The following is an 18927-nucleotide window of genomic DNA, read 5'->3' on the forward strand; positions in this document are numbered from 1 at the left end:
AATTAATTTATTACATCCATACGACCCACATTTGGCTTCATATCTGGTACTTGAAATTCAATCTGCTTCATTTTGCCTGATCTTCCCAAATGCAAAGTTCAAAAAATAAGTTTCAAAACGACACTATTTTAAGTTCAAAATTTCATCTTGGACGACTATCTAGGAAACTTTCTAAATATATTAGATAAGGTTGGGGAAGTTCATAAAGATCAGTGTTCAAAATTTATTACAAACAATATTCACATTTCTTTCCTCATTGGGACAAGACTTTTAAAAAAAACTACTGTCACTTTCCTCTCCCCTTCTAAAATGTTATTCCTGTTTTATTGTCCACAGCTCATAGCTTCACAACTCAAGGAAAGTTTGGGGTATGCTGCCTTTATTGTTTTGCTAAATTGGCTTGACAGTCGTCTGTGATGTGTAACCAAACACCTCTCTTTCTGGCAGTCTTCTATTTTGGTACCTCTATGTGAACAAATGTGGGAAGAGTTTGGTCACTAGACTCAAGAAGCTCTGGTTGGGTGGGGTGGGGTGGGGAGGACTGGGTGGAATGGGGCGGGGCGAGGTGGGGTGGGGCGGTGAGCGAGTGCCTGGGAAACGCTCCACTCATCCTTGTCTGGCAGCGTAAGTGAAACTGGGCTACGCTTGCAGCAGGCACAGTGCCATGCACATACCTGAACAAGAGAATGTTGCAGGCAAGGCTTCTGCATGTGTTTCTCAACAGGGCGTGGCCGCTGATCTCAGGCTCTGGGACGGAGTATCGAAAGCACCTCTGATCTGAGATTCAAGTCTCAGGTGCTCCGAGCGCCATTTGCGTCTCTCTACGTTTCAAGTTGGCACTGTATTGCAATTGCCTGATAAATATTTGCTTTTTGAGTTCGGCCAGAAAAAAACGGTGCTACTGTTTCACTGGAGTCTGCAAACCTGCTAAGCATTGTGGCACAATTCTAGTTTCCTTGAGTGAGCAGCCACTCTTAAACCAGGCTTTATCTCGCTGGTAGTTGAGTCAAGCATCACGTAGAGTTCAGGTCCGTCGCTTGGGGCCTGGCCGACAGCCGGCACGGCGTGGGCGAGGGAACTTTAGCTGGAGGCCTCGGCCGGACGGCCGTGGCGCCGATCGCCTGCCTGCTGGAGCCCTAGCGTCGCGGCGACCAAGGTGCTGGGCAAGGTTTTGGCTAGTGTGCGGACTCTAGGCTGGGCGCTTCCCCTCAGGGGGTCCCGGGCGGTGCCGTGGGCGGGCCGAGCGCGAGGGGTGGAAACGGAAGCCAATAGGAAGAGGGCTTTGGCGGGAGGGGCGGGGCTCCGGGCCAGACCCGGCCAAGGCGAGCCTGCGGGGGCGGGACAGAGTAGACCCGAGTGGGACGCGAAGACCAGCTCCTCCGCGGAGAACCGGAACCTCGCAGGCCCGCCGCGGAGGCAGCTTCGAGGCCCAAGCAGGTATGCGCGTCTTGATCCGGGGTGGAGTCTGGGGCCACCGGGGCTTCGGCCACTCCGGGCTTCGCGGCGCGGGCTGCGGTGTTCGGGAGCCAGACTGGCAGTGTACGCCCGCGGTCCCGGCACCTCCCCGGTCCCAAGGGAGATCGGGCGGACTCCTGGCCGCGTGGGTTGTAGCTGACCCGAGCTTGGGCATTTCTCGTCATCCACCTCGGTCGATCAGGACCCCTCGTCTGAGTGGCACTAGACGGTCTCGAGGGGATAGGGAGCGCCCAGTAGTCGGAGGAAGCGCCGGCTTTCTTCATACTTACCCGGCGAGCTTGAACTTCGACGTGCAAAGACGACGGACTTTGAATTTTTAAAAATGTTTTGATTCTTAATAGAATCTGACAAGTACAATAGTGAAAGTCGTCAAGTAGGATTTTAATTTTGAAATCTCGCAGTGGAACACCCAACAGCATTTGAGTAACTTCGTATAGCAGATGATTAGATTATGAGTCAAAAGACTTGAGTCTGGAACCCGACTTACAAACCAGATGTCGTACCTCCCCAAAATTATCTTTTCTGGCCTCCGTTTCCCTAACTGTAAAACTCGGAAACATGCCTGTGGGTATTCTGAGGGTCAAATGAGATGAGTGAGGCATTATTACTTGACTGTGCACCTGAAGCATGCATAGTCCATAAAGCATCTGAGTGCCTGGCATATAGCAGGCACTATGTAAACCTTTACCCTAAAGCCAGTGATTCACCTGCAGTGTTTTAGATAAAGTGCTAAATGTGTTTACTGTGTAAATAAGTTGTTTAAGCTCTTGTTCCACAAAATTGTCATTGTTGGAAGTGTGGTCTGTTTTTAACTGATTCATGAATTTTCAAGAATCGCACATATTATCTATTTGTAGTGTGGCTGAATCACCATGAATTTTGGTAGCAATCAAATAATTTGCTTCTTTGCCTTAAATAGTTGTAGTTTGATATCTGGTAAAGTGAAATGGGAAAATTGTTTCAAGTTAAGACTCATTTGTTTTTGTAAATTGATGGACTGCTTTTGGGAAGATTTATGTTATCTAAAATAAAGTTAATATATAGCTGTATTTTTTGTGTGCAGCCTTTATTATAGACATTTGTGTTCTTTACTATGGCTGTATGCATCCAGAATTTTAGGGGTGAGATGGGAAGTAGGAAAGAGCATAGTAGTTATTAACCTGCAGTCCTCTACTGGGAATACTTAATAGGTGTGTTCATGAGTAATTTCCCAGGCAGAAACCAGGAAATGTAGTAATTGTATCTCTCAGTCTTTCATTTGATTTGTGTGTGTGTGTGTGTGTGTGTGTGTGTGTGTGTGTGTGTGTTTCAAATTTGGCAACATTTATTTATTTATCTATTTATTTATTTATTTTTGCACCATACTGGGAATTGAACTCCAGCCCTTGCACATACTAGGCAAGTGCTCTACCACTGAACTATACACCCCCTGCCCCTACACCCTGATGGCAATAGATTTTTTAAATGCAGAAATAAAGGAATATTAATTTTTTTCTGGTTAATAGACAGTTTCCAAAAAACAGGCAGTTTTCTAAAACTCAAATATTTTAATGATCTGTAGTGAGTCTTATGAAGCAAGAATTTTAGACCACTGTCTAAAATTAAATGGAGGAGTAGAAGGAATGTTATTAGTGAACATAATTTTGTGTTGCTTTGTAAGTTTTATTGAACATATGTCAACAATTCAGTGGAAAAAAAATTTTTATACTGGGGTTTGAACCCAGGGACACTTAACCAGTGAGCCACATCCCCAACCCTTTTTATTTTTTATTTTGAAACAGAATCTTGCCAAGTTGCTTAGGGCCTTGCTGAACTAAGTTGCTGAGGCTGGCTTTCAACTTGGGATCCTCCTGCCTCAATTAATACACTAATTTTAACTATGCCCTCTGTAATAAGTTTTGCTGTGAATTTATAATTTGTTGATATTACAGGTCTGAAGCCTTATATTCATATTCTTTATTGAGCACCTATCCCAAGGCACACAACGTTGTATTCACATATGATATAATTCCTTCCATATAGGAGATTACACTCTACCATGTAGGCTAAAATAAATACTGAAAAGACAAATTATAAGAACATCAACTCGAGGCTGGGGTTGTGGTTCAATGGTAGAGTGCTCCCCAGCATGTGTTAGGTACTGGGTTCGATTCTCAACACCACATACAAATAAATAAATTTTTAAAAAGGTCCATCAACAACTAAAGAAAAAAAGAAAGAACATCAACTCATAGTTATTGGGACCTATTCTGTGCCCGGCAGTGTTCTTTATGTTTTGCATGTATTAGCTTATTTACATGTATTAGAGAGCACCATGAGGGATGCTATTATTATGATCTCCTCCTTGGGAGTCATATAGAGGAGGTTGAGTAACTTGACTGGGATCAGACAGCCTAAGTAGCAGAGCTGGGATCACACCAGTCAGGCTCCAAAAACCCTGATCTTAACCTCTGCACTATGCCAAGTTTCAAATATTGTGAATGAGATACAGATGAAATCCAATGGGTAGTTAAAAGAGAGTTCTATGAAGAACTTCTTCACAAAGGAGGGAGGGACTGGGGACTTGGCTCAGTGGTGGAGTGCTTGCCTAACATGAATGAGGACCTGAGTTCAATCTCCAGCAACACACACACATACACAATTAAAAACAAAGAGAGAAGGGAAGAAACTGGTATTGCAAGATGTAAATAGGTCCAAGCTACAGTATAATTATACTTCGTATGTAAAATCTTTTTGGGGGGCTGGTGAGTGATATTGGATTCTTTTTGTTCCTAAATTCCCACTCAGTGACTACAATTATGGCATTATCTTAGCAGTATGAAGTATTTATTTTTTAGTAAGAAGTTTAAAATATCTATTCTCAAACCATGAGTTAAATATTAGATTCAAGAAGAGAAAATTCTTCCCTGTCTGCTAGAAGCTTATAACCAGACATGTGAACAAGTCCAGTTTATCACAGTTGCAGTGTCATACCAGAGGTACAGATGGAGTTTAACTGGGAACACTGATGATGTAAAATTATTCTACTTGTGATAAGGAAGAAGATTCCAGAAAATATTTTGTGTTTGAATTTGGCTTTGAAGGATGAATAGGAGTGTGGAGAAGGAAATAGAAGATATGAATGAAAACCAGGAATATATGTGAAAGTGCATGGTATGTTTGAGGAAAGTGTTGTAATTTGTTATCACTAAAGTCGCAGTGTATAGAGTCAGGTGGTTGTGTACAGAGTCAAGTGCTTGAGCTAAAGGGGACAGCAGTTGGAAATAAGTAGGAAAGAAAATTGCCAGCTTGGTTGCTGATCACATGAGGATCACTGCAATTGGTAGTAAGTATGGTAGTAAGTTCAGTTCCCCTCATTTTGAATAATAAGGGGAATAAGTGAGTGATGAGTCCAGTTGGGCAAAATCTTTTATTATAGAATATAGTGTTATTGGCACTTTCAACACTTTGAGGTAGGGGATACATTATAAAACAACATCCGGTTTAGGTAAATAAAACATAATGATTTAGAAAAAGAAGGGGAAAAAGTCTGTGGGTGCCAGGTATTGAAGAGCCTATGCATCATACTAAGGGACTTTGGACTTGATTCTAAAGACAATGGAGGACCAGAGAAGGATTTTAAGTGATAAGAAAAGGTAACATGGTGATGATAAGTGCAGATGCTGAATTAGAGGAAAAGAGACAAAAGGTAGGGAGATAAGTTAGGAGACTATTGCCATTGAAATAGTTCAGATAAGAACAATCAAGGGCCTGAAGTAGGAAACTAATAATGGTAGAGAGAACAGGGCAGATGAAGGTGTGGAGTCAGCAGGGCTTAAAAATCAATTGACTCTGAAGGAACAGAGAAGTGACTTTGTTTCTAAACTTAGAACATGTATAGATAGAGGATCTGAGGAAGGGGGTGGTATATGGATAAAAGATCTTGTTATATTTTAATGTGGGGAAAAGATTATTTTTTTTCAGTTTTGAACATGTCAGGTTTGAAATGTCTGTGGAATATTCAGGTGGAGATGTCAAGGTAGGATCTAGAGGCTAGAAGCAAAGCTAAGAGGTTTCACAGTTATTTTCACAAGTGTTATTGAAGCAGGAGGAGCAGATGAAGTTACTCAGGAAGAGCACACAGAATTGGAAGAGTACCAAGGATCAGTGATTTGCTTTGTGTAAATGGAAGTAATTTATTTATGCTAATTTATTTATGCTAATTTTGTCTTAAAACTTGTTATAAAGCAATGAAATGGGTTTTCACTGCAAGTTTAACAACTTTTGCACCTGTGTAAGTCCTATTCTTTTAAAATTACATTGGAGATACACTCATTTATTCCAGAAGTGTATTGTATGAATTATTACTGGAGTCCTTGCTTTGGAAAAACTTAACAGCAAATTCACGGTCTCATAGGAAAGTAGATCTTCTAGCTTGATTACAAAATTATTTTTCTTTGTCTGTACTTTCTGTCCTCATGGAGTGTATACATCCCTTGAAGCAAAGCTATGAAAGCTTGATTATTGATCACTTGATTGTTAGCCCTTAGAATCAGAGAGAGAGCTTTAAAAAAAAAAAAAAACTTTGTCTCCCGTAAATTTAGGTTAGTGAATGTTGCTGTTGGTCCATCTTGATAACCAGACTTACTGAGTCTTGCCTGCAAATGGCTTAGCCATTTCCAGAAGTCATATTCATCTTCAAAAAAATGAAGGTTTGCTACCACTGAGGTGACCAAAAAGAACGTTACTATTTTGAAGGCATTTTCAGAAGCGATGTTTCAGAATATTTTCCGCAATTGTAGTATCATTAGAATAAGCGTGTGGCCTCGACAAAGGACTTATTTTAGACTTTGTGGGTCAACCTTTTCCACAACTACCAAAACCTAACCAATACAAAACAAAACAAGAACAGATAGCCATGAATAAGCATGGTCTGTGTTTTAATAAAACTTCATGGACACTGAAACCTAAATTTTATGTCATATTAATATCACAAAGGTTATACTTTTATTTTTTTCCTCTAACCTTTTAAAAATTAAAAAAAACACTTTTAACTCAAAGGCCTTAGAAAAATAGGTAACCAGTTAATCCACAGGCAGGCCATAGGCTACTGACCCAGTCCTAAGGAAAGTTCTTTGAAATACTTGAATTTGCAAATTCCCTTTTAAAAAAAAATCATGCTTCGTCAAAATTTTATCTGCTATTTCTAAATTAGAGTACATTTCTTAAGACAGCTGAAAATTTCTCATTCGTTCTCCATTTCTCATATAGAATAAGTAGAAAATACTCCCTTTATTAGTTTGGAACTTGAGATAACAAAGAAATTAACTTGTACAATTTCAGAATCAAAAATTGGAGATTTTTTCAATATTCAGTACTATTTATTAAATCAATATGACAGTGATCTTTTTACTTCAGTGAAAGTGGGAACATTGAAATCCTAGGTGAAATAGAAGAGCAAACCCTGAAGGAGTGTCCTGCACTGGTTCCCAGAGGGCTGAACATGATAGAATCTTTTGTCTCTTGCTTCTCTGACAGAATGAATAATTTTTATTCTGAGGGAACAAAAACATGAAATTTTTCTTTACTCCATAGACATTATAGTTGTTCATAAGACTGCAGGATTAAGTAAATGATGGTGAGACAAGAGAATGACATTTAAAGGATTTATTTTTTTACATTTGGCCATCCCAGGTAGTCACCTGGTTTGTAAGGAAGAAATTCAAAATTTTTTTCCTTATATATCTTAGACTCCTGGTTAGCAGCCAGTTTAGACCATATTTGTATTACTTAAATATTATTATTTATGCTTTGTTTTTTAGAAGTTAAATTTTTTGACTTTTCCTAATTTTCAAAGCAACAATAAATGTTTACAATGGATGACCTGGAGGGATGGAGACTATTAATTTCCTCAGAAGTTTGAATTCTTAGAAATGATATATTTATGGATTTTTCATGTGTGAACATTCAGATCTTGGGCAGTTTGGTGAATATGTGTGCATGTTTTGCTGCACCTTAAAAGGGATTGCTTTTTCTTCCTCTTTTCTTTTTTCCCTATTGGAATAAAACAAAAACAAAACAAAACAAAAAAAAAAAAAACCAAGCTGTGTGGGACATGTTTGAATTGGTTACTTAGCAATCTGATGCTTAATTTTGTATTTAAATATTTATCTGTACTTTTTGATGTTCTGATTAAATAAGGGTCTATTTAGGCTGTAATAATGGGGCCTGCTGGGAGGAAGTGACACAGCCTGTTCCACAACAGTATTTACTGAAAATCTCCTTTTCCCTGGTTCCTATTTGAACTATAAAGGTAACATGGAACAAAATACTCTGAGTATTAGAGTGATGGTTAATTTGATCACAACTATAATTCCATTGTTATCATTACACAATTTATATTAACATAGTTCAAGTTCAAGAAGCGAATGGGAGAATTTCTACTGTTAGTAAAAATGGTGATGTGTTCAAACAAGTTCTATTTTGGAACTTTAAAGACATTTTTCAATTTTTAATGCATTTTCAAAAGTTTGATACGAATTGTAATTTTAAAAGTAAATTTGATCAATTTGCCTTTAAAATATATTGTTTTATTAAAATAAAAATGCATGCATTAAAAAAAATACAGAGGGGGCTGGGGATATAGCTCAGTTGCTTGCCTCTCATGCACAAGGCCCTGGGTTCAATCCCCAGCACCACCAAAAAAAAAAAATACAGAGGTATGTTCAGTAGCTGAACCTGGAAGTAAAACAATGTTGAGAAAATTGATAAGAACAAGTATAAGGTTTTTAATGAAGATTATTTATAATAGGGTTTTAGCAAATGGCAAAACCTGACTAAACTGACAGCCTCCATGTATTGTAATAATGTTGTAAATAAAACTAAAAATCTTTAAAATGATAAGGATTATTGAAAACATAGCATACTGGACTTTTTCTTTTCAAATTTTGGGGAGGGAGGCATTGGTATATTAGGGATCAAACCCAGGACCTCATGTACTCTACAGTTGAGCTATACCCCAAAAACCTATACTTTTAAAATAAGACCCTTCAGATATTTTCAAAGAAAAACAAAAATATAAGGTTACCTTAGGGCTGGGGAGATAGCTCAGTTGGTAGAGTGCCTGCCTGGCATGCACAAGGCCATGGGTTCCATCCTCAGCACCACCACAACAATAACAACAAAAAGATTCCTTATTGCCCTGCTTAGTTGCGTATCACTGGCAGAAAAGAATGGCTATGCATCTCTCTTGTAGAGAAGTATTCATTAAGAATGCATGAATGTTGTGCTTATGATTTTTTATGATAAATCAGGTGAAAATTAAAAATTGGCCTTATGGATCTGGAGTGTAGTTCAATGGTAGAGCACTTGCCTGTTGTGTGTGAGGCCCTGGGTTTGATCCTCAGCACTGCAAAACAGAAGTACTTCTTAATGATGACATACCTTTATTTTGTACCATCATGGGACATTTCAGTAATGCTTGTGTGGCAATTACAATCTGGTGCAGATTTTACGATCTAAATTGTTGGGATCACTGAAATCATAAACTGCCTTATACTTTTAGTTGGTGAGAATAATTAATAAGGAGGATTTTCTTATGTTAACTACATGTTGTTAACTACAAGTTCAACTATGTGTACCGGTATATTCACAGAATTTTAAAAGTAAATTGTTGATCTTCATAAATTAACAGGGGTTGCAGGGGGAAGGTTTTTTTTTTTTGCAGTGCGGGGGATGGAATGGGCCTTGCACATGCTTGGCAAGTTCTCTACCAGGGAGCTACATCCCCAGCCCCTGCAGAAAAAAATTTTAAATAAATACAAGTAATAAATAGCAAATATGATCAGAAAATTTATGACAGATATTTTAAGCTTTGAAGCTGCTGATAACAGTTTGACTTTTTTTCCCCAAAGCCATACTTACACTTTAAAGACTGTCTCCTCAAAGCACCTACTGCCCAGGGGTATGCAAGAAGTTAGAGTGAGAGGGTCAGAGGTACAGTGGATAGTTGAAGCAATCAGCTGACAGTATAGACCTCATCTTGCTTTCTCCTGAAAGTCCAGGGCAGCAGGACCACTGGTCTGCTTGGAGCTTTCTCCCGCAAGAATAGGCTGGCTATGGGTGAACACACTGCCCAACAAGTCATTCTGGTTTTTTTCTATCCCATTTGTTTTAAGGGCTTAGAGTGCTGTTTGAAATTGTTGTTTTATATACTGCAAAGTTTTAGTATGCACCGAAAACCCTCTGAATCTCATGGACATATTGAATATTTTATTCAGAGCTAATCATACCTATTTACCATGTTGGATCAAAGTTTGATAGTTGTTTAAGGATAGGGAGCTAAGCAGATAGTAAGAATCCAGAATTTTTCTTGTTGAAAGACTGATTGTTTTTGAATAACAAAATTTGCACATTTAAGTGATGTTTTTGACAATATGGTGAACTAACTGAAGCTATATGTTGAAGTTTACCATTTGGACATTATTATGGCAGGACAGACTTGTCACTATATCAGTATCTAGCCAGTCTAACTTTCAAAAGTTGTTTCTACATCACCAAGACAGCATTATTAGTAAAAAAAGTTTGAAGAAAATAAAATGTGGAGATATCATTACATCTCATTTCTGTTACCAGACTTTTTATTTTGTTTTCCTGAAAAGAAGTGTGAAACTTTGAAGATTTGTCCAGAAGATTCTCTAGTCCTGCCTCTCTCATCACATCAGTAATTGAATTTAGTATATATTCCAAGAGGAAAATGAATTCTTGCAGCTTAGTTCTTCGTGCATTCTCAAGAATGATTATGTGACATTGCCTATTATCATTTTTGTATTACAGCTAAAGAATTTCCATTGCTAAGTAGAGTGCATTGCCATTTTTACCATTCACAACAGCTTATTGTTCCATCTAGGATTTTCAACCCTGACCCAATTAAAAGCAAAATAATAAAACAGACTCCCAAGTGAACCTGATAAGCCCATGGCATTGTCCTTGTGTGTTCCAGACTGGAATTAATTTATGAACAGGAAAGGCTCCCTATTTAATGAAGTTGAATCTTTTGTTATTTTAATTTTATATTATTAATCTTTGAATTTGAAATATATTTAAGTCATGATAAAATAATATTTAATCTTAAATGTTGTACTTTGTCATATGTGATAAGGGTAATTATTGTTTTGTGAAACTTCTGTTTCAGTTTTGTGTTTGTGTGTTCTGATTCCAAATGTATTTCTCCCCCCGTCCCATTTTTTATTGGTGCATTGTAGTTGAACACAATGATGGAATTTGTTGTTACATATTTGCATATGTACACAACATAATGATATAATTTGGCCAGTATTCTCAGCATTTCTTCCTCCCTCCCAGTCTCCCACTCCCTGGTCCCTTTCTTCTACCTATCTCCTATTGATTTTTATGAGATCCACCCCCACCTTTCTTTTCCTTTTTCCTCTCTAGCTTCCACATAGGAAAGAAGATATACAACCCTTAACCCCCTGAGGTTTGACCTAACATAATGGTTTCTAGTTCCATCCATTTTCCTGCAAATTACATAATTTCACTTTTATTTATGGCTGAGTAAAACTCCATTGTGTATATATACCACATTTTCTTTTTTCATTCATCCATTCATGGACACCAAGGCTAGTTCCAAAGTTTGGCTATTGTGACTTGTGCTGCTATAAACATGGATATGCATGTATCACTGTAGTAAGATGACTTTAATTCTTCAGGATAAATACCAAGGAGTGGTATGACTGGGTCATAGGGTGGTTCTATGCCTAGTCTTGAGGAACCTCCATACTGATTACTGTAATGGTTGAACTAATTTACAGTCCTACCAACAGTGTAAAAATGTTCCTTTTCCTTCACATCCTCTCCAGAATTTATAATTATTTGTAATCTTGATAACTGCCATTCTGACTGGTATGTGATGAAATCTTTGTGTAGTTTGATTTGTATTTCCCTAATTGTTTATGATGTTGAACATTTTTTTCATGTATTTGTTGGCCATTTGTATTTCTTCTTTTGGCAAGTGTCTGTTTAATTCATTTGCCCATTAATTGGATTATTTGATTTTTTTTAGTGTACTTTTTTTTAGTTCTTTGTATATATTCTAGATATTAATCCTCTTTTGGAAGAGTAGCTAGCAAAGATTTTTCTCCCATTCTGTAGGTTCCAAATGTATTTCTTACCATGTTCAGGAAACACTAATCTGTAGTGTAAGAGAAGGAGGATTTTATTCAATAGGTGTTCCAGACCCTTAGAAATGTGTATGTGTATGTGTGTGTATGTGCTCTATAAAACTATACCAACGTATTCTGCTCTTACTGTCCTTAGAAAAATTTTGATTTTCTGTCCTTCCCACCTCTTCAAAAAATTGTGATTGCTCACTCTGTCTCTTACCCTTTTAATGTTATGTGTTTCTTCTTTCCTTGTGTTTATTTCTTTCCTCAAATTGAGTTTCTCCCCACAAAACATCCCTCTCCTTTCCCCAGTGCCCCAGACTTCCATTTTGCCCTGATATCACTGGGTTACTTGGCTCTATTAATCTTGTGTGTGCACTCTGAGAATCAAGGCATTTCCCCAGGTGAGGATAATCACTAATTTTACTCTCTTTGGCTCAAGAATCATGTAGGCAAGGGCCAGGTGGGTAGCACATGCCTGTAAATCCAGCTGCTTGGAAGACCTTTCTTCTATTTCTACAAGAACCGCCATCCTTCTTGGATTCCCATGGAACCCTGGCTTCTCTTTCTAACATGAGACAACTTTCTTCCTGCATTTGTTGTATACTTCATTATATTTTTGCTGTTTTAAAAAAAACTACATATGTTCCTCTGTTGTTTTTGTTGTTATTGTTCTGGGGATTGAACCCATGCATACTAAGCAAGTACTTTACCACTGAGCTAACCTCCCAGCCCCTGCCTCTCACTCTTTTCTTCTTGTGTTTCTTCCTTTGGCTTCCATTGTTCTACACACTTTTTGGTATTTCTCCCATTTTTTGTCTACCTTTATGACTTAAATTACCCTCTGATCCAGAATGCCTGAGAACTGACCTGTTCTGGATTAGCAGTATTTTTGAAGCTTAATTTCGATAGAGCATAATGATGTATAAACACCGTTTTTAAAACTGGGCTGGTGGCACACTCCTATAATCCCAGATACATGGGAGGCTGAGGTTGGAGTATTACAAGTTCGAGGCCAGCTTAGGCAGTTTACTGACACCTATCTCAGAATAAGAAAAAGGGCTGGTTATGTAGCTCAGTGGTAGAGTGCCTCTGGGTTCATTTCAAGTAATGAAAAAAAAAAGTCATTTAAAGAAATAAATTATGATTATATAATAATAAAGCAGGTATGTATGTATGATATGAAATAAATGAGTTTGAAAAGTTTACATGGAAAGAACAATGAAATTCCACTACATACCAGAATGGCTAATATTAAAAAGACTAACAATTCCAAGTGGTAGTGAGACTGAGGAGTAACTAGAATTGATAAATTGCTGGTGAAGGTGTAAATTACTACAACCGTTCTGGAAAAACTCTTTGACGGTGTCTACTAAAGTTAAAAATATAACTAACCTGTACCCCAGCAATTCTATTCCTAGGGAATACCCCAGGTAAATATTTATAACAGCTTTCTTCATAATAGCCAAAATCTAGAAACAGTCAATGAATATATGAACAAGAGAATGAATAAATAAATATTGGTATTTCTTTTTTTTTTTTTTTTTTTTTTTTTTTTGGTACTAGGGGTGCTTAACCACTGAACCACATCCCTAGCCCTTTTCTATATTTTATTTAGAGACAGAGTCTCACTGAATTACTAGGGCCTCACTAAGTTTCTGAGGCTGGCTTTGAACTCACAATTCTCCTGCCTCAGTCTCTAAGCTGCTGGGATTACAGGCATGCACCATCACACCAGGCTAAATATTTGTATTTCTATAAAATGGAATACTATACAGCAATAAAAAGTAAAGCTGTTGGGCCGGGATTGTGGCTCAGTGGTGGAGTACTTGCCTAGCACATGTGAGGCACTGGGTTCGATCCTCAGCATCACATAAAAACAAATAAATAAAACAAAGGTATTGTGTCTGTCTACAACTAAAAAAAATTTTTTTAAAAACTAAAGCTATTATTATACAGTAAAATGAATCAATCATATAGACATTATTTTATACAAAATAAACAGTATACACACACATATATACTGTATTATTTTGTTTAAATGAAATTCAAGAACAGGAAAAACTAATTTTTGTATAAAAGAATGGCGATTCCCTCTGGGGGTGTGTTTATTGATTTGAAAGGGACATGGAGGAACCTTTTGGGGTGCTGCATGATGGTTAAACAAGTATGTGGTGCTCCCTTCAGCAGCACATACACTAAAATGGGAATGATACAGAGAAGGTGAGCATGGTCCCTGCACAAGGATGACATGCAAATTTGTGAAGCGTTTCATATTTTTGAAAGATGGTAGAATGAGACAGACATCATTACCCCCTATGTACATGTATGGTTACATGAATGGTGTGAATCTACTTTGCGTACAACCATAGAAACAAAAAGTCGGAAACAAAAAGTTGTACCCCATTGTGTACAATGAATCAAAATGCAGTCTGTAAAAATAAAAAAATTAAAAACTTCAAAAAACAAGTATGTATACACACACACACACACACAAGTACATATATATATACACGGTCTTTGAATTATATATGTAAGATTAGTGGATTTTATATGCTTTATGTAAGTTACATTAAAATTTTTTTAGGCTTTAAGATGCCTTTGGTACATCTGAGGTGTTTTATAAATATTTGTTGCTAGTGTTCAATTTGCCAGTGCCCCTTTGGTAGGTGCCTTCTCATCTATCAATAATCTCATTTAATAATAAACTACCTTTTAAACATGTATGTAAATATACTGTGAGTCGCTTTGTATTTTATTTTCATGCAGATGGTTTTCTAATGGGATACAAAATGTGTAGTGAAAAGTACATAGACTGCTTTCCAGTTTTGTCTCTGCCACTTAACCGTGTGAATCTGCACCTCTGCTCTCTGTCTGCAAATGAGAATGAACATACCTGTCTGGGGCAGAGACTTTTTGTGGGGAGAGGGCTACTCTGATATCCATTCTTCTAACAGCCCAGTTTTGTAGCTGAGCACATTACAGGATAAAAGATGATATTTTCTAGCCTTGCTTTCATTTAGCGTATATGACTAAGCTCTGTTCAGTGAGCCATAAACACAGTGTTATAGGGGACTTACAGGAAGGCTGAATAAATAATGCTGTCTTTTTCCTTTCTGCTTCCAGAATGTGGGTGTAATAACTGGCGTTCAGTAGCTAGTATGGACAATGAAGAGTCTTGAATACAGTGGTCATGTATTGAGGATATCATAGCAGAAATACAGGAACCTGTATTGATTAATCCACTTGCTATTTTCATTTTCAATTATATGTACCCAAACAATCCTAAATGACATACTACCCTGAAGAGGTGCTGTAAAAATTAATTGAATTACCGTGATTGAAATGACAGGCACTGGCACTGCTATTATTGCTGTTTTTACTCTCACTGTGCTGTGTATGAAGTGGGTATTCAGAATGTATTTGATAAATCTTTTAAAAAGTAAGTTATCTTTTATGTATATTCATTTAAAAATTATTTATTAAGTTTCTATTTACTATAGAAAAACATAAATGCAATTTAAAAGTCCTATTATTTCTCCATGTGGATAGGTCATTTTTTTCTTTTTCAGAAGACAAACTTGTTTCATTTATTCTGGTGATTAAGTCATACTTTTAAAAAGTTGAAGAGTTTGAGAGGGTAAAAGATAGTAGCATGAGATGTGTTATGTAGGTGATTTTTGTAAACTGGTCTTCTCATTCCTGGCCAAGAAGCTTTTCTAATTGATGGTTGATATTTTGCAGATGGTTTTCAGCTCCCAAAAGTGTTCTTTCTTTAAATAACAGAGCTGGAAGACTGGATGAATCATACATTTCCTTTATGTTTGGTTCTTTCTCTTGAACAACTGAATAATCGTGATAAAGCTGTTTTAAATTTGATAAGAAATACACTGTGTTCCTAAGGGACGACTTTCTCTCCTTAAGTTCACTGTATTTTGTTTGTAGTTGTTTTAGCTGTGGTTCTAACTGAAGAAGTTCATCCTGAACTTCAATCAGATGCTGCCTTTTCCTTTCAGTATCAGAAGTCATCTTAGCATTCTTTCTTTTCAGATTTTTCAACATCCGGTCTTCTTTAAGCATTCTGATGAGTTCTTCTTTAATATTAAAATAAAATTTGTTGATGGCTTCCTTACAGATTTTAGATTCTACTCTTTGTCTATATTCCACAAGGGTTTTCTCAAATATGCAACTCCATGATGTCACTGGTCTTCCTCCCTTCTCGACACCAAATATGCATATTTTCAGAAATACCTGAGTCTATGACTTCTCTTCTTGATTTCTTCCTTTTTCCAGGAGATATTTTCCCTTTTTTTAAAGTTTTCAGTTGACTCTGTGTTGCGTGACTCTTTTTCAACAGCAGACTGGTCTCTGAGGGGTCCTAGCCTTTGAGGGACTGATTCAGCTGGCTTCTCTGCACATCCTGAAGAGACCACGATTGGAACAGGGGCATGTGGCTGTGTACTTACTCTCTCTGCTGACTTAACTTTTCTTCTTCGTACATCATCTTCTTCACTGCTTTCAGACTCACTAATGGACTTGAGTCTCTTGACTTTTTTACACTATTTTTTTACAGATTGATTTTCTCTTGCTTCATTTTCAGAAGTGTTTGAGCTTTTCTTTCCTTCTTTTCCTTGAGGAGTTGAAGGCACGGATAATCCACAGTGTTTGCAGATTTCTGCTTCATCAGCATCTGTATAGCAGTGCTGTGTAACGGAGGATCAAAGGTTTCATAAGGTTCTTCATCTTTCTCATTTTCACCACGGTTGCCAATACTTGAGATGTCAGAATTATCAGGAAAGTCAAATATATCAGTAGGCCTGTGCTTGTGATCAGCTTTGTCTTTCATGGGACGTGTTCTTCCTAAGGTGTTCTTTGAATACCCTGCATCGGGCTGCGGGGGGGAGGGGGGGGGGTGGCGCGCTGACCCGCCACTGCAGAGTCATCTGGCTGTTCTCCTGGATAGGTCATTTTTTAACATTGAAAAACAACAAAAAAATACATAACCCTGGTAAAAAATTTCAACCATTATAAAAAGTTATAAAATGGGGGTAGAAAACTTGGTCCCTTAACAATAGATCACGGTACCATTGTTGACAATTTCTTATGTAGCCACTTACCATAATTCAGTAAGTGGGTTCATAAAATTCAATCTTATAAAAACATTGAATCCTGTTGTTATAAAGAGAATGAAATACAGTGTTTTTAAAATATGGTGTAAAATTAAGACATTAAAAAACTTCTAAAATAACCCAATTCCATTATCACTTAAATTTAAAAAATTAATAAAAATAATATAAAAAATAACAGTGTACAGATAAAAAAACTCTTGCTGGTATAACTGACCATATACTGAATTGAGACGGTCCAAATGATCACAAGATGACTATTTCCTATGTGCTCCTTTTCTCTGCTTTGAGGAAAATGAGAACTCTATCCCACACCAACCTCTTTGAGAAGAGGGGACTGGACAGGGGATAGAAGTCTGTGTGTAAAATCCCAAGTTCATATTATGGCAGTGAGTGTGTGTGGGGGAGAATAAAAATATATATGCATGTATATATTTTTTTAAAAAGTCTGTAGAAAAGGGAATCATATTAAAGAAATAGTTTTTCCTCTTGCTTTTTTTTTTTTAAATTGGTTCTGGGATTGAACCTAAGTGTGCCTTACCCTGAGCTACATACCCAGCTTCTTTTATTTTTTGAGACAGGGTCTCATTAAATTATCCAGGCTGGCCCCAAACTTGCTATCCTTCTGCCTCAGCCTCCTAGATGCTGGAATTACAGACATGCACCTCTATGCCTGGCTTTCCCCCCACTTCTATTTTACATATCTTTCCATATCTGCACATGGATCTCAACCTTACCCTTTTTAATAATCACAGACTGGTACACAGTATTGTCAGTACTCTGTCAGGGTGTGCCTTGTAGAAGGATGCTCTCCTTACCCTGCTTTTGCTCTGATAACCTGCACTGAGGCATCTGTTAACCAGATCTTCCTCCCCTGTGCACGCTCTAACACCCCATTCTGGGCTGCCTCTCTGGGCAACACCCTGCCCTATCTGGGCCTTGACAGCCCATAGGGGCAGCCCTCCTCCACACAGGCTCTCCTACCCTCTTCCTCAGCATCTGGTGTGATTTAGGGAGAGGAAGGGAAGAGTTGTTAGTAACATTTTCATCTTAGTCATAACTTTGATTGCTTTTAAATCAAAGTTATGACTAAGATGAAAAAGATATGAATGATATTTTTGGATCTGAGGGCTAATATGTCACAGACCTAGTACTCCCTGTGTTCTAATGGTACTGTGTGAACTGAGATTTGTGTTCAATAACCGTATGAATGCAGTTTTAGTTTTGTTGTTTTTATATTGTTAAGTGAGATAAAATACATAAAGAATGTATAATTTGGGGATGAGATTTGAAACTTTGAAAAATTCATCTAGATTTTTTTAGTTGTAGAATGAGAAAGTTACATTTTATACTAAATATGAATTTATGTTTTTATGAGAGCTGTTGTGCCCATAGTTTGAAATCCTTGAAAATTGTATCTTTTTATATACCTCTAAATGAAAAAAGTAGACTGTAATTATAAATACACTATAATCGTGACTATATAAAAAATATGCTTATGAAAAAAGACAAGACATGAAAGAAATATACCAAAATATACCAATGATTATGAGGTGGTAGACAGGAATTTTTTCCCACTTTCTCTATTTTCAAAATTTCTAAAAATAAAAGTAGTATTACTTTATAACTTTTGGAACTTTTTAAAAGTTTAAAGCTCCTTTCTAATTTCTGGGAAGATTTTCCCAACCTTTGAACATTTTAGGAAGTAAGAATTTTTCTGCTTTTATTTTCCATCGTCTTTCTAAGAAAAATCTAGTCGAGTATGAATTTGTGATTTAGAAACTAGATTAGGTGAAAAGTATTTTGAAGTATTTTATATAACTGAAAAGTTTTAGTTTGGGACAGTTATTACTTACCTTAGAGGAAGTTTTTTTAAAAATAATAATTTGATCACATTTTTCTTCTATCATTGCTTTAATGTAATAAAGTTTTAAGCTTGTGTTATTAAAGTTAGTTTTATATGTAATTTTCCACGTTGTGACAGTTTTAAAAATTTCCCCTTCTATTCAGACTTTTCATTTGACTGTTTTACCTAAGTTATTTTTAAGATCTAGTTATGAGCCAGTTGATTCTGCCCCCACGTAAGCATGTGATACAGTTCCTTTGTCCTTCAAACTTCCATACTTTTGAGGATTCCCATTAAGCACTCTGGATGGTTACCTTGA

General features: G+C 37.1%; 1 protein-coding gene, 1 non-coding gene and 1 pseudogene across 4 annotated transcripts in view; 2 read left to right on the forward strand and 1 right to left on the reverse strand.

Annotated features, from left to right (window-relative positions):
- The first annotated feature begins 1346 nt into the window (after positions 1–1346).
- Dennd2c (DENN domain containing 2C) overlaps positions 1347–18927 on the forward strand; it is a 75665-nt gene continuing 58084 nt past the window's right edge. For 2 of the 3 annotated variants that reach the window (XM_047517570.1, XM_047517588.1), the window contains exon 1: positions 1347–1437. The gene's annotated coding sequence lies outside the window, so the exon portion shown is untranslated. Of the gene's footprint in view, positions 1438–4608; positions 4630–18927 lie in introns of those variants that run through there. The other variant, XM_047517579.1, reaches the window with a different exon arrangement.
- On the forward strand, positions 13811–13917 carry LOC124968223 (U6 spliceosomal RNA). Its single transcript, XR_007105650.1, has one exon. It is a non-coding gene; the product is annotated as a U6 spliceosomal RNA (small nuclear RNA).
- LOC124990264 (centromere protein U-like) lies at positions 15333–18672 on the reverse strand (annotated as a pseudogene).

This window comes from Sciurus carolinensis, chromosome 1 (assembly GCF_902686445.1).
Source record: "Sciurus carolinensis chromosome 1, mSciCar1.2, whole genome shotgun sequence".
NCBI lineage: Eukaryota > Metazoa > Chordata > Mammalia > Rodentia > Sciuridae > Sciurus > Sciurus carolinensis.